The sequence below is a fragment of the Musca autumnalis genome, unplaced genomic scaffold (genome assembly GCF_047663935.1).
Source record: "Musca autumnalis isolate F117 unplaced genomic scaffold, ASM4766393v1 scaffold_5, whole genome shotgun sequence".
NCBI classification, from domain to species: Eukaryota; Metazoa; Arthropoda; class Insecta; order Diptera; family Muscidae; genus Musca; species Musca autumnalis.
Window position 1 is genome coordinate 24,653,766 of NW_027412088.1, and position 13,824 is coordinate 24,667,589.

Consider the following 13,824-nt stretch of genomic DNA (forward strand, 5'->3'; position numbering starts at 1 on the left):
AAGCTCCTACTTTTCTTTGGGTCAGGCACCCGGTTGAAGTGCAACTCCACACTCGAGCCGAAGCTCTCCCCTCGATTTGGGTCTTAACCACAGCCATCGCGATGCTCCCACAAGGGGGCCAACACCAACTGTCAGGCCACATCCGAGGATCTGGGGGCACCCGCGGTACCAGAATATAGCCTCCGGTCAGGCTTCGTGGCCAATGACCACTACCAGTTGGACTCCAAACAGTACCGGACTGGTGCCCTCCTCCATTTAAGCCAGCGGAACAAACATACAAGACAGGACCACAAAAAATTAACATGCTGTCCTCACGGAATGCACAATGGGCCCACAGGGAACGCGGCAACGGACAACACAAACAATGGACGAAGCCACCCACACCGATGACCGGCACGACATCCACACCAGGAACCGACGCCGCACCACTCAACTTCTCCAACTCACCTCCTCCTCCAACACCAACACGCCCAACAGTAGAGATGACTATGTGCAGGAATTACCTCCACTAAGTCTAGTCCTTCTCCTAACAAACACTTCGCGGGCAAACCTACTTAAACAAATAAAAGTTCGCCTGTCTTCAAGTGCCCTACTGAAATCCCACCCCGCCCCTCCATACGTGATACCCATATTGACTAAATCTCTAATGTCATCATAGTACCGGCATTCCGTCAGTATATGCGGCCCGTCTTCAGTCATCCCACATTCACATTAATCAGTCCCGGACAGGCCTCTTGCTTATAAAAATGCATTTAGAGAGCCATGCCCCGTCAGTAAGAATCCCAGACTCATGCTAAAGCCAAAGTCTGGGCGGTCCAGTACGAACGTTGCGTTAGGAATAAAATCGTACGTCACCCTCCCTTTGCCACTGTCCGTCCACCTAGTCCGCCACCTAACAGCAGCACGCTCCCGAAGGATTGCACTGCGCCGCCTAACATTCCCATCCACCAGATCAGAAGGCCCGAGCCAATCATCCTCAGACAGTTGCAAACCACGCTTCAGCTTGTACAGAACAGTCCTATATCCAGGTCAAAGGGCAGGTCGCCAAGTAGCAACTGCATTGCGTCCGTAGACACAGTGCGACAGTGCGGCAGGCATGCTAACATGACCACTCCTTGACACGACAAGAGCTTCCTACGGCCAACAGCAGATTCTGCTGCAGCATACCATACATGTGCACCATATGTTGCACAGACAACAAAAAACCCACCATATATGGTGCGCACGGAGCTCCTGCTCAAACCCCAGTCGGCCGCAAGACCCTTCTGACCATACCAGCAACAGCAGTCAACTTATCCTTCAAACGATCAAAGTGCAGCAGGAAGTTCATTCTCTCGGCCATCGTTATTCCAAGGTACCTGACTTGTTTGACATATCGTATGCCGTGGTCACCAAATCGAACGTGGGGAGGTCGACTGTGCGCTAATCTGCCTTTCAACAGCATTAGCTCAGTCTTCTCCTTAGATACCTCAACATCCACTCGGTCACTCCAGACCCCCACGATGCCCATGGCCTCCTCAGCACGACGTTCCAGTTCGACACGAGTCTCACCTTCGATCATGATGAGGAGATCATCTGCATACGCACAATCTTGAAAGTGGTCGCTAACTCCCGCAGTAGAGAATCCATCATGAGGTTTCAAATAAATGGACCACAGATAGACCCCTGAGGTCAGTCGCGCTCCACATCTGTACAGACCGTCTCATTGGCTCCCACGATACAAGCCCTAGGAACACTGAAATAACTCGACCAGAGAACAAACTCCCGACACTTGATCTCAGACAGCTTAGCGAGCACGCTATCCCACGAAAGGAAGTCAAATGCACCCTTAAAGACAACAAATATGCCTAACACAAATTTGGCATTTGACCCGCTCAGACTGTTCTGTACATACATCCACGCGTCCACCGTACCTCTATCCTCGACAAAGCCGAACTGATGCGGTGAAGGACTCACGCCGCGGCACTCCCCAAGCCTTGCTACCATAATCCTCTCCAGCACTTTTGCAAGCACTGGGAGACGGCTTATGCCCCGATACGAGCAAGGATTACTCCTTACCCGATCAGGCGACTTGAGGAGCACCACGACGCGAGCTTCCTTCCAAGTACGCGGGAAGTACCCCTGGCATGACCATCCAGATGGTTTTGTACATCCTTCCGGTCATATCGTCGATACATGGCGATTTTCTACTTCTTATCCGGCAGATACTGTCCGTCCATTACGCTCGAAGTCCGGATGCTCACCCAACTCCCACACAAGCGGGGGAGGTGGATGAGTCTCCGACCTTGGGAAGAAAGACCCCAGCAAAATACCTACGTTTCCCGCCCACCCCAAGGCTGTCGACGTGGAGCTAAGACGCAACGCCTGTAGGTCATCCAGACGCTTAGACCCACCGTGTCGGCACACACGGTATACCTTTCCCCAAGGATCGTCCCTGTTGTCCTGTATAAATCTCCTCCAATCGTCTTCTTTACTGCTAGATAGCTCGTCCTTGTACGTCCTAAGAGCAGCAAGGAACTCAGCTTTACGCTCAAAGAACTAATGATGTAGTGCCATCCAGAAGATGCACAGTGAACTGTGCAGTCAAATCTTCTACAACAACAGCCGGTCCTGACATTGAGAATAATTATAAATAAGGTCGTTTATTTATTCAAGTGACCTGCTTCGTTTTTTTCATCCCTACCGGTATGCAAAATACTCCCAGTTTATGAATCTATTATATTTGATAATCCGAAAGATGTGTTAGATGTATGGAATTGGCGCAATTTTATGAGCTGTTCCGGCTTAAGACGCCGTCAAGATTACTGGGATAACATGAGAAGATTGCCAGGGTTCACCAGACATCACCATTGTAGTCCAACTGCGACCGGTTCTATGCTCCGGATTGACTCAATTATGACAACAATTATGTTTTTGTATTTGTATTTTTTTCACCGTGGTGCAATGGTATGCACACCCGCCTTGCACGCTGAAGGTCGTGCGTTCGATTCCCCGGCCAAGCAACATCGAACAATTTTTAAAGGTGGCAAAATAACCCTCAGTAATGTTGGCGACATTTCCTGAGTATTCCAGCCATGTAAAACTTCCTATAAAACAGTAGGTAGTAGGTAGGTGCACTCATTGATATAAGAGAAGTCTCCCTTGTCCCGTATGGGATGTTTGTGGAACAATTATATATAGGCGGCAATATATCGCGGAATGCCTGCTGCGATCTCATTTGGGCCGTGTCGAGATAGACAAGAACCCCAGACCATGGATGTTCATATTCAGTTTGGCATGTTCGCATCCAACACATGTCAACATTGGTCATCAACATGTCAACAGCGGTGAGATGTAATGGATGTAGGGAATGAAGTCAGGAGTTATGTAACTTCTTGCTGGCCCAGAGCATCTTCCAACGTGTTGATGATTAATGTGTACATACCGCCGATGAATAGCTGTACCTTGCCCGACATTAGTTCGCTTGCGGAGGACCATAACCGCCTGGTATTAGGGGACTTGGGTGTCACCGTGGTGCAATGGTTTGTACACCCGCCTTCTACGCTGAAGGTAGTTTGTTCGATTGCCCGGCAAGGCAACATTAACAATTTCAAAGGTGGTAAAATATCCCTCAGTAATATCAGCGACATTTCCAGAGTATTTTAGTCATGTAAAACTTCTCTACAAGTGGTGTCTTCAGACAAGCCATTCGGACTCGGGAATAAACAGTAGGTCCCATATCATTGATCTAATATGAATCGGGGTGCACTCCTCCCTTGTCCTGTATGGGATGTTTGTGGAACAATAATTACTACGGAATTTCAATGCTCATCATGGGCTTTGCCATTCAGTCCTAGGCAATAACCAGAGGGCCCAGCAAATTGATAGCTCCACATTTTGCACGGTGAATGAATACGCTCCTACGAGGATTAGAGGAGATTGCAACATTTTAAGGTCTTCTATAGTAAAATAAGTTCTTTTAAGGTGTTCTCTAGTAGATAGAAGGCCTTTTAAGGTCTTCTTTAGCGCAAAGAAGACATTTGAAGGTCATCTATAGTAGACATAAGACCTTTCCAGGTGTTCTCTGGTAGACGGCTTTTTAAGGTCTTCTTTAGTACACATAAGACCTCTTAAGGTCCTTTCTAGTAGACACAAGACCTTTTACGGTCTTCTATAATAGACCAAAAACCTTTCATGGTCTAGTAGATAGAATATCCTTTAAGCTCTTCCGTAGTAGACAGATGATCTTTTAAGGTCTTCTACAGTTGATATAAGACCTATTGAGGTATTCTCTAGTAGACAGAAGACCTTTTAAGGTCTTCTTTAGCGCAAAGAAGACATTTGAAGGTCATCTATAGTAGACATAAGACCTTTCCAGGTGTTCTCTGGTAGACGGCTTTTTAAGATCTTCTTTAGTACACATAAGAAATTTTAAGGTCCTTCCTAGTATACAGAAGACCTTTTAAGGTCTTCTATAGTAGACCAAAAACCTTTCAAGACCATCTCTAGTATACGTAAAACATTTTAAGGTCTTCTCTATTAGACAGAAGGCCTTTTAAGGTGTTCTGTAAAAGACAGATGACCTTTTAAGGTCTTCCATAGTTGACATAAGACTTTTTGAGGTATTCTCCAGTAGACAGAAGACCTTTTAAGGTCTTCTTTAGTTCACAGAAGTCCTCCTCTATAGTAGACTGAAGACCTTTAAAGGTCTTTTCCAGTAGACAGAAGACCTGTGAAGGTCTACTATAGTAGGCAGAAGACATTTTAAGGCCTTCTTTAGTATAACGAAAACCTTTTAAGGTCTGCTCTACTAGACAGAAGATATTTTAAGGTCTTCTTTAGTAATTATAATATCTTATATGGATCGCCAAGGCAGGGTAATATTTCCGGAATTGTTTTACCTCTACCATTTTGAATGTACGATGGATGCTTGTGCGATCGTGGCGTTGGGTCCTATCGCCGATGACATATGTGATAGGTTAAATGTCTACATAGCTAATCTAGTGCAGGTCTTCCATTTGAGGAAAATGACAATATCAGCCGCTAAATCCACTGCTACACTGTTCACAACTTGGACGGCTGAAATCAGGCTCCCACTGAACATATTGGTCGATGGTGTCCTGATTCTCCGTAGGAGGTATTCAATGAAAAGAAGACCTCCGTAAGAGGCTTCTATAGAATAGAAGACCTCCGTAGGAGGCTTCTATAGAATAGAAGACCTCCGTAGGAGGCTTCTATAGAATAGAAGACCTCCGTAGGAGGCTTCTATAGAATAGAAGACCTCCGTAGGAGGCTTCTATAGAATAGAAGAGCCTCCGTAGGAGGCTTCTTTAGAATAGAAGACCTCCGTAGGAGGCTTCTATAGAATAGAAGAGCCTCCGTAGGAGGCTTCTATAGAATAGAAGACCTCCGTAGGAGGCTTCTATAGAACAGAAGACCTCCGTAGGAGGCTTCTACAGAATAGACGACCTCCGTAGGAGGCTTCTATAGAATAGAAGACCTCCGTAGGAGGCTTCTATAGAATAGAAGACCTCCGTAGGAGGCTTCTATAGAATAGAAGACCTCCGTAGGATGCTTCTATAGAATAGAAGACCTCCGTAGGAGGCTTCTATAGAATAGAAGACCTCCGTAGGAGGCTTCTACAGAATAGAAGACCTCCGTAGGAGGCTATTATAGAATAGAAGATCTTCGTAGGAGGTTTCTATAGAATAGACATCCGTGGGAGGCTTTTATAGAATTGAAGACCTCCGTAGGAGGCTTTTATAGAATAGTAGACCTCCGTAGGAGGCTTCTATAGAATAGTAGACCTCCGTAGGAGGCTTCTATAGAATAGAAGACCTCCGTATGAGGCTTCTATAGATTAGAAGACCTCCGTAGGAGGCTTCTATGGAACAGAAGACCTCCGTAGGATGCTTCTATAGAATAGAAGATATCCCTAGGAGGCTTCTATAGAATAGAAGACCTCCGTAGGAGGCATCTATAGAATTCTATAGAATAGAAGACCTCCGCAGAAGGCTTCTATAGAATAGAAGACCTCCGTAGGAGGCTTCTATAGAATAGGAGACCTCCGTAGGAGACTTCTATAGAATATATTATGGAAGATTGCTTTGCATTTTTAAAAAATTTTATTAACATTTAATCTTTTCCTACTTTAAAACCGAATATACATTTTTGTTAATTTATTTTCATTTTTCTTGATTTCAGTTTGGAATTATTTATGCGGCGACTATCCCTGATTTGGAAACATTTGTTGACAATATCAAACCCAAAACTTTTAGCCAACATTTGAAGGTAAGTTATGCTGTCGTTTATAATTCCCTCTTAATACACACATTATTTGTTTTTTTTTTAATAATAAATTTATACAAATACAATTACATAATTATGAAAATTGCCATATATAGTTTAGAGAACATCGAAAAAAAATATTGCATACAATTCAAAAATATGTTCTTTGTTATTGTTTTTAGCATTAATTATTATTTAGGTATTTCCGCAAAGAAAAATGAGAAAGAAGAAAATTAGTTAGGGGTATATTTTTTTCAAATATTATTAATATTAAATTATATAATAACACTTAGAGAGAGATAGGAAGAGAAATAGAAATTCATAATGAGAGAGATCCATGGGATGAAAAACAATATCTTAAGCAAGGCTTGGCTAGGGGTATCAAAGCCTGAATGAAATAATGATCTTTGACATCACTTGTCAAGCCTTGATCTAAATTCGGAACATTGCTATAAAATTAATAAATATTAACACATATTAAAATTTTGAATTAAAAGTTTACAATAAACAAATTGCAAAATTAAGAGACTTAGAAACAATTTTACATATGTATATGTACAATGTACATAAATGTACTTATGTATGTACTTTGCTGGAGTAGGAGGATATAAATAAATCTGTACTTTTATCATTTAACTGTATTTTTATGTACATGGTTGATTATTAAGTTATTAACTTCATTATCATAATGGTGATTATGTATATGTGTGAGTAAATGAATGAGTATTTTTTTTGCTGTTTTTGTCAATTTATGTTAATTTAACATAATTCATTTAATTTTAGCGAGAATATGCGTATGTGTGTTTTATTTATATGCAAGTCAACATAAGTCCAAAATTTACATTTATAACATTAGGTAATTAGGTCTTATTTCATTGGGAAAAAAACAGAAGAAGATTGCTGCAAGTGAACTTGGCCTGTATTATACCCTACGGCCCTTTTTTATTTGCGTGACAAAAAGCAAAACTGAAGCATTTGCTGAGAAATTGTTTGCCCAAACTTTTAGGGCCACCACCGTAGGGGTATTCAATAGAATAGATGACCACCGTAGGTTTCCGCTATTGAATAGAATCGACTACCTTAGGGGTCTTCTGCCGAGCAGAGACCTATAGACCACCATGGAATGAAGGACCACCGAAGGGGTCTTCTATAGAACAAAATACCACCGTTAATGCTCTTCTATGGAATAGAAGAACATCGTAGGTGACTTCTATAGAATATAAGACCACCACATTGCCTTGTTTAGTATAAAAGACCACCGTAGGGCCTTCTACAGTATAGAAGACCACCTTCTATAAAATAGAAGATCTCCGTAGGGGTCTTTTACATAATAAAGAGCCACCGCAAGATTCTTCTATAGAAGGCCTCAACGGTGGGGCCTTCTATAGAATAGACGACCACCGTAGCGGTCTTCTATAGAATAGACGACCACCGTGGGGGTCTTCTATAGAGTAGAAGACCACCGTGGGGGTCTTCTATAGAATAGAAGACCACCGTAGGGGTCTTCTATAGAATAGAAGATCACCGTAGGGGTCTTCTATAGAATAGAAACCACAGTAGGGGTCTTCTATAGAATAGAAGACCACAGTAGGGGTCTTCTATAGAATAGAAGATCACCGTAGGGGTCTTCTATAGAATAGAAGATCACCGTAGGGGTCTTCTATAGAATAGACGACCACCGTAGCGGTCTTCTATAAAATAGACGATCTTCTATAGAATAGAAGACCACCGTAGGGGTCTTCTATAGAATAGAAGACCACCGTAGGGGTCTTCTATAGAATAGAAGACCACCGTAGGGGTCTTCTATAGAATAGAAGACCACCGTAGGGGTCTTCTATAGAATAGAAGACCACAGTAGGGGTCTTATATAGAATATACGAACACCGTAGGGGTCTTCTATAGAATAGAAGACCACCGTAAGGGTCTTTTATAGAATAGAAGACCACCGTAGGGGTCTTCTATAGAACAGAAGACCACCGCAGGGGTCTATAGAATAGAAGACCACCATAGGGGTCTATAGAATAGAAGACCACCATAGTGGTCTTTTATAATATAGAAGACCACTGTAGGGGTCTTCTATAGAATAGAAGACCACTGTAGGGGTCTTATATAGAATATACGAACACCGTAGGGGTCTTCTATAGAATAGAAGACCACCGTAAGGGTCTTTTATAGAATAGAAGACCACCGCAGGGGTCTTCTATAGAATAGGAGACCGCCGTAGGGGTCTTCTATACAATGGAAGACCACTGTAGGGTTCTTCTATAGAATATACGAACACCGTAGGGGTCTTCTATAGAATAGACGACCACCGTAGGGGTCTTCTATAGAAGAGAAGACCAACGTAGGCGTCTTCTATAGAATAGAAGACCACCGTAGAGGTCTTCTATAGAATAAAAGACCACCGTAGGGGTCTTCTATAGAATAGAAGACCACCGTAGGGGTCTTCTATAGAATAGAAGACCACAGTAGGGGTCTTATATAGAATATACGAACACCGTAGGGGTCTTCTATAGAATAGAAGACCACCGTAAGGGTCTTTTATAGAATAGAAGACCACCGTAGGGGTCTTCTATAGAATAGAAGACCACCGCAGGGGTCTATAGAATAGAAGACCACCATAGGGGTCTATAGAATAGAAGACCACCATAGTGGTCTTTTATAATATAGAAGACCACTGTAGGGGTCTTCTATAGAATAGAAGACCACTGTAGGGGTCTTCTATAGAATAGAAGACCACTGTAGGGGTCGTATATAGAATATACGAACACCGTAGGGGTCTTCTATAGAATAGAAGACCACCGTAAGGGTCTTTTATAGAATAGAAGACCACCGTAGGGGTCTTCTATAGAATAGAAGACCACCGCAGGGGTCTATAGAATAGAAGACCACCATAGGGGTCTATAGAATAGAAGACCACCATAGTGGTCTTTTATAATATAGAAGACCACTGTAGGGGTCTTCTATAGAATAGAAGACCACTGTAGGGGTCTTATATAGAATATACGAACACCGTAGGGGTCTTCTATAGAATAGAAGACCACCGTAAGGGTCTTTTATAGAATAGAAGACCACCGCAGGGGTCTTCTATATAATAGGAGACCGCCGTAGGGGTCTTCTATACAATGGAAGACCACTGTAGGGTTCTTCTATAGAATATACGAACACCGTAGGGGTCTTCTATAGAATAGACGACCACCGTAGGGGTCTTCTATAGAAGAGAAGACCAACGTAGGGGTCTTCTATAGAATAGAAGACCACCGTAGAGGTCTTCTATAGAATAAAAGACCACCGTAGGGGTCTTCTATAGAATAGAAGACCACCGTAGGGGTCTTCTATAGAATAGAAGACCACAGTAGGGGTCTTATATAGAATATACGAACACCGTAGGGGTCTTCTATAGAATAGAAGACCACCGTAAGGGTCTTTTATAGAATAGAAGACCACCGTAGGGGTCTTCTATAGAATAGAAGACCACCGCAGGGGTCTATAGAATAGAAGACCACCATAGGGGTCTATAGAATAGAAGACCACCATAGTGGTCTTTTATAATATAGAAGACCACTGTAGGGGTCTTCTATAGAATAGAAGACCACTGTAGGGGTCTTCTATAGAATAGAAGACCACTGTAGGGGTCTTATATAGAATATACGAACACCGTAGGGGTCTTCTATAGAATAGAAGACCACCGTAAGGGTCTTTTATAGAATAGAAGACCACCGCAGGGGTCTTCTATAGAATAGGAGACCGCCGTAGGGGTCTTCTATACAATGGAAGACCACTGTAGGGTTCTTCTATAGAATATACGAACACCGTAGGGGTCTTCTATAGAATAGACGACCACCGTAGGGGTCTTCTATAGAAGAGAAGACCAACGTAGGGGTCTTCTATAGAATAGAAGACCACCGTAGAGGTCTTCTATAGAATAAAAGACCACCGTAGGGGTCTTCTATAGAATAGAAGACCACCGTAGGGGTCTTCTATAGAATAGAAGACCACCGTAGGGGTCTTCTATAGAATAGAAGACCACCGTAGGAGTCTCCTATAGAATATAAGACCACCGTAGGGGTCTCCTACAGAATAGAAGAGCACCGTAGGGGTCTCCTACAGAATAGAAGAGCACCGTAGGGGTCTTCTATACAATATAAGGCCACCGTAGGGGTCTTCTATAGAATAGAAGACCACCGTAGGGGTCTTCTATAGAATAGAAGACCACCGTTGGGGTCTTCTATAGAATAGAAGACCACCGTAGGGGTCTTCTATAATATAGAAGACCACCGTAGAGGTCTTCTATAGAATAGAAGACCACCGTAGGGGTCTTCTATAGAATAGAAGACCACCATAGGGGTCTTCCATAGAATAGAAGACCACCGTAGGGGTCTTCTATAGAATAGACGACCACCGTAGGGGTCTTCTATAGAATAGACGACCACCGTAGGGGTCTTCTATAGAATAGACGACCACCGTAGGGGTCTTCTATAGAATTGACGACCACCGTAGGGGTCTTCTACAGAATTGACGACCACCGTAGGGGTCTTCTATAGAATAGACGACCACCGTAGGGGTCTTCTATAGAATAGAATAGAAGGGGTCTACAGACACTTTGTGAAAGAAAGGGTGCTTCTATAAATCCATTCTGAAAGAAAGGCTGCTTCTATAGACACCTTCTAAAAGAAAGGTTGCTTTTGAAGACGTTTTCTGAAAGATAGGGAAAAGGTAGACCCGTATTGATAGAAAGTGTGTTTCTGTAGATCCTTTCTAAAAGAAAGGATATCTCCATAAATCCTTCCAAAAAGAAAGGGTACCTCTATAGACCCTTCCAAAAAGGAAAGGGCTCCTTTATAGACCCTCCCAAAAAGAAAGGTAACATCTATAGACCCTTCCAAAACGAAAGGGTACCTCTATAGACCTTTCAAAAAGGAAAGGGCACTTCTATATATCCTTCCAAAAAGAAAGGGTACCTCTATAGACCCTTTCTAAAAGAAAGGGTACATCTATAGACCCTCACAAAAATAAAGGGTACCTCTATAGACCCTCCCAAAAAGGAAGGATACCTCTATATACCTTTCCAAAAGGAAGGGGTACCCATAAATACCCTCCCCAAAAGAAAGGGTGCCTCTATAGATCCTCCCAAAAAAAAGAGTAGGTTCTACAGAACCTTCCAAAAAGAATGGGTACCTCTATAGACCCTTTCTAAAAGAAAGGGTACATCTATAGACCCTCACAAAAATAAAGGGTACCTCTATAGACCCTCACAAGAAGAAAGGATACCTCTATATACCCTTCCAAAAAGAAGGGGTACCTATAAATACCCTCCCAAAAAGAAAGGTTGCCTCTATAGATCCTTCCAAAAAAAAGAGTACCTCTATAGACCCTTCGAAAAAGAGAGGGTACCTCTATAGACCCTTTTTAAAAGAAAGGAAGCTTCTATAGAACCTTCCATAAAGAAAGGGTACCTCTAAAGACCCTTCCAAGAATAAAGGGTACCTCTATAGACCCTCCCAAAAAGAAAGGTTGCCTCTATAGATCCTTCCAAAAAAAAGAGTACCTCTATAGACCCTTCGAAAAAGAGAGGGTACCTCTATAGACCCTTTTTAAAAGAAAGTATGCTTCTATAGAACCTTCCATAAAGAAAGGGTACCTCTAAAGACCCTTCCAAGAATAAAGGGTACCTCTATAGACACTTCCAAAAAGAAAGGGTACCTCTATAGATTCTTTTTAAAAGAAATGGCGCTTCTATATACCCTTTATAAAAGAAAGGGCACCCCTTTCAAAAAGAAAGGGTGCCTCTATAGACCCTTTTTAAAAGAAAGGATGCTTCTATGGATCCTTCCATAAAGAAAGGGTACCTCTATAGACACTTCCAAAAAGAAAGGTACCTCTATAGACCCTTTTTAAAAAAAGGATGCTTCTATGGATCCTTCCATAAAGAAAGGGTACCTCTATAGAACCTTCCAAAAATAAAGGGTACCTATATAGACGCTTTTTAAAAGAAAGGGTGCTTCGATAGACCCTTTCTAAAAGAAAGGGCACCCCTTCCAAAAAGAAAGGGTACCTCTGTAGACCCTTTTTAAAAGAAAGGATGCTTCTATGGATCCTTCCATAAAGAAAGGGTACCTCTATAGACCCTTCCAAAAAGAAAGGGTACCTCTATAGACCCTTTTTAAAAGAAGGGATGCTTCTATAGACCCTTCTATAAAGAAAGGCACCTCTATGGACCCTTCCAAAAAGAAAGGATACCTCTATAGACCCTTTTTAAAAAAAGGGATGCTTCTATAGACCCTTCTATAAAGAAAGGCACCTCTATGGGCCCTTTATGATAAAAAGGGTGCTTCTATATACCATTTCTAAAGAAATTGTGCTTCTATATACTTGTGCGACTGGCGAAATGGAGGTGCTTAAAATGTACATACCGCATTCTTTCAATCATCGTCTCCGTTAACAGGCCATCCTACTTAATTACGGCCGTAACTTTTCTGAACCTTGTTAAGAAATGTGGAGATTCTGACAGCTCTCCAGGCATCGCCATTGTGGCACCTGGTCTGATAAATGAACTGTATTGGCGACCCGTCATTTCGCTTGGCTCATCCCACCTTCATATAATCGTCTCCGTTAACAGACCACTCCACTTCATAACCTCTGAACACCGTACTTTTTTGTACCACGGGAAAGGCTGATTGGAAATGGTTCAGAGAATTTACTAATCAGCGTTTTAGAGAGCTGTCCATTCCCTCAGATCCCCAGGTAGCTGGGAAAACTTTCCCGGACATCATCACGCCTACATCTGCTCACTATATACCTGCTGGTCGTATACACGGAATTTTACAAAATTTCCTCGCAGAGGCATCGGGATTAACAAATGAGCGTGATGAGCTTTGTCGTACGATCCCTGAAGACACAAGAGTTTTAGAATTTTCTCTTGAAGTCAACAGAATAGTAGCCGAGCACAAGCGGACGAAAGTGGTTAGACCGGCTAAAGCAATGCAACATTATTACAGGATTGAGAAAACTGTCGAAAACGGTTGAATAACGCTTGAATCCGGGAAAAAAGGATGATCTAATGGCTGTTACTTTCAACTGCGTGTCAGTGACAGCTCGAAGAGGTGGACGTGTTTTTTAAAACGGCAGCTTATAGAGCCGGGCGAGGAGAAATATACTACGCTATATAAGAGCTCTTTCAGTCGAAGAGCTACCACCACAATTTACGATGAACGATGTTGCAGATGTCGTCCAAAATGCGCAATAATCCAACGCGCTAGGACGATAATCTCATTGAAAATGCTTAAGCAAATAGATGAACCGGGAGTTGAGTACCTGACATGTGTCCTCTACTTATCATTAGCCACCTTTATTGTACCAAAAGTCTAGAATGGCAGCTGAGGTGAATCATACAGGTCAGTTTTCCTTCTGTTGCCAGTTGAGAAGATTCTAGAGGCACTACTTCTCCTCATGATGAGAAGTTGTTTACCAGCTACCCAACATCAGCATGGATTCCGGAAAATGCTTAGCATTACACGTCATATCCACTCATATTAGTCAAGGATTGAACCACAATAA

General features: G+C 42.5%; 1 long non-coding RNA gene across 1 annotated transcript in view; it reads left to right on the forward strand.

Annotated features, from left to right (window-relative positions):
- LOC141386532 (uncharacterized) overlaps nucleotides 1-13,824 on the forward strand; it is a 153,135-nt gene that overhangs the window by 7,851 nt on the left and 131,460 nt on the right. Inside the window, exon 2 of the long non-coding RNA XR_012408400.1 lies at nucleotides 6,184-6,270. This is a non-coding gene — a long non-coding RNA (uncharacterized lncRNA). The remainder of the gene's footprint in view (nucleotides 1-6,183; nucleotides 6,271-13,824) is intronic.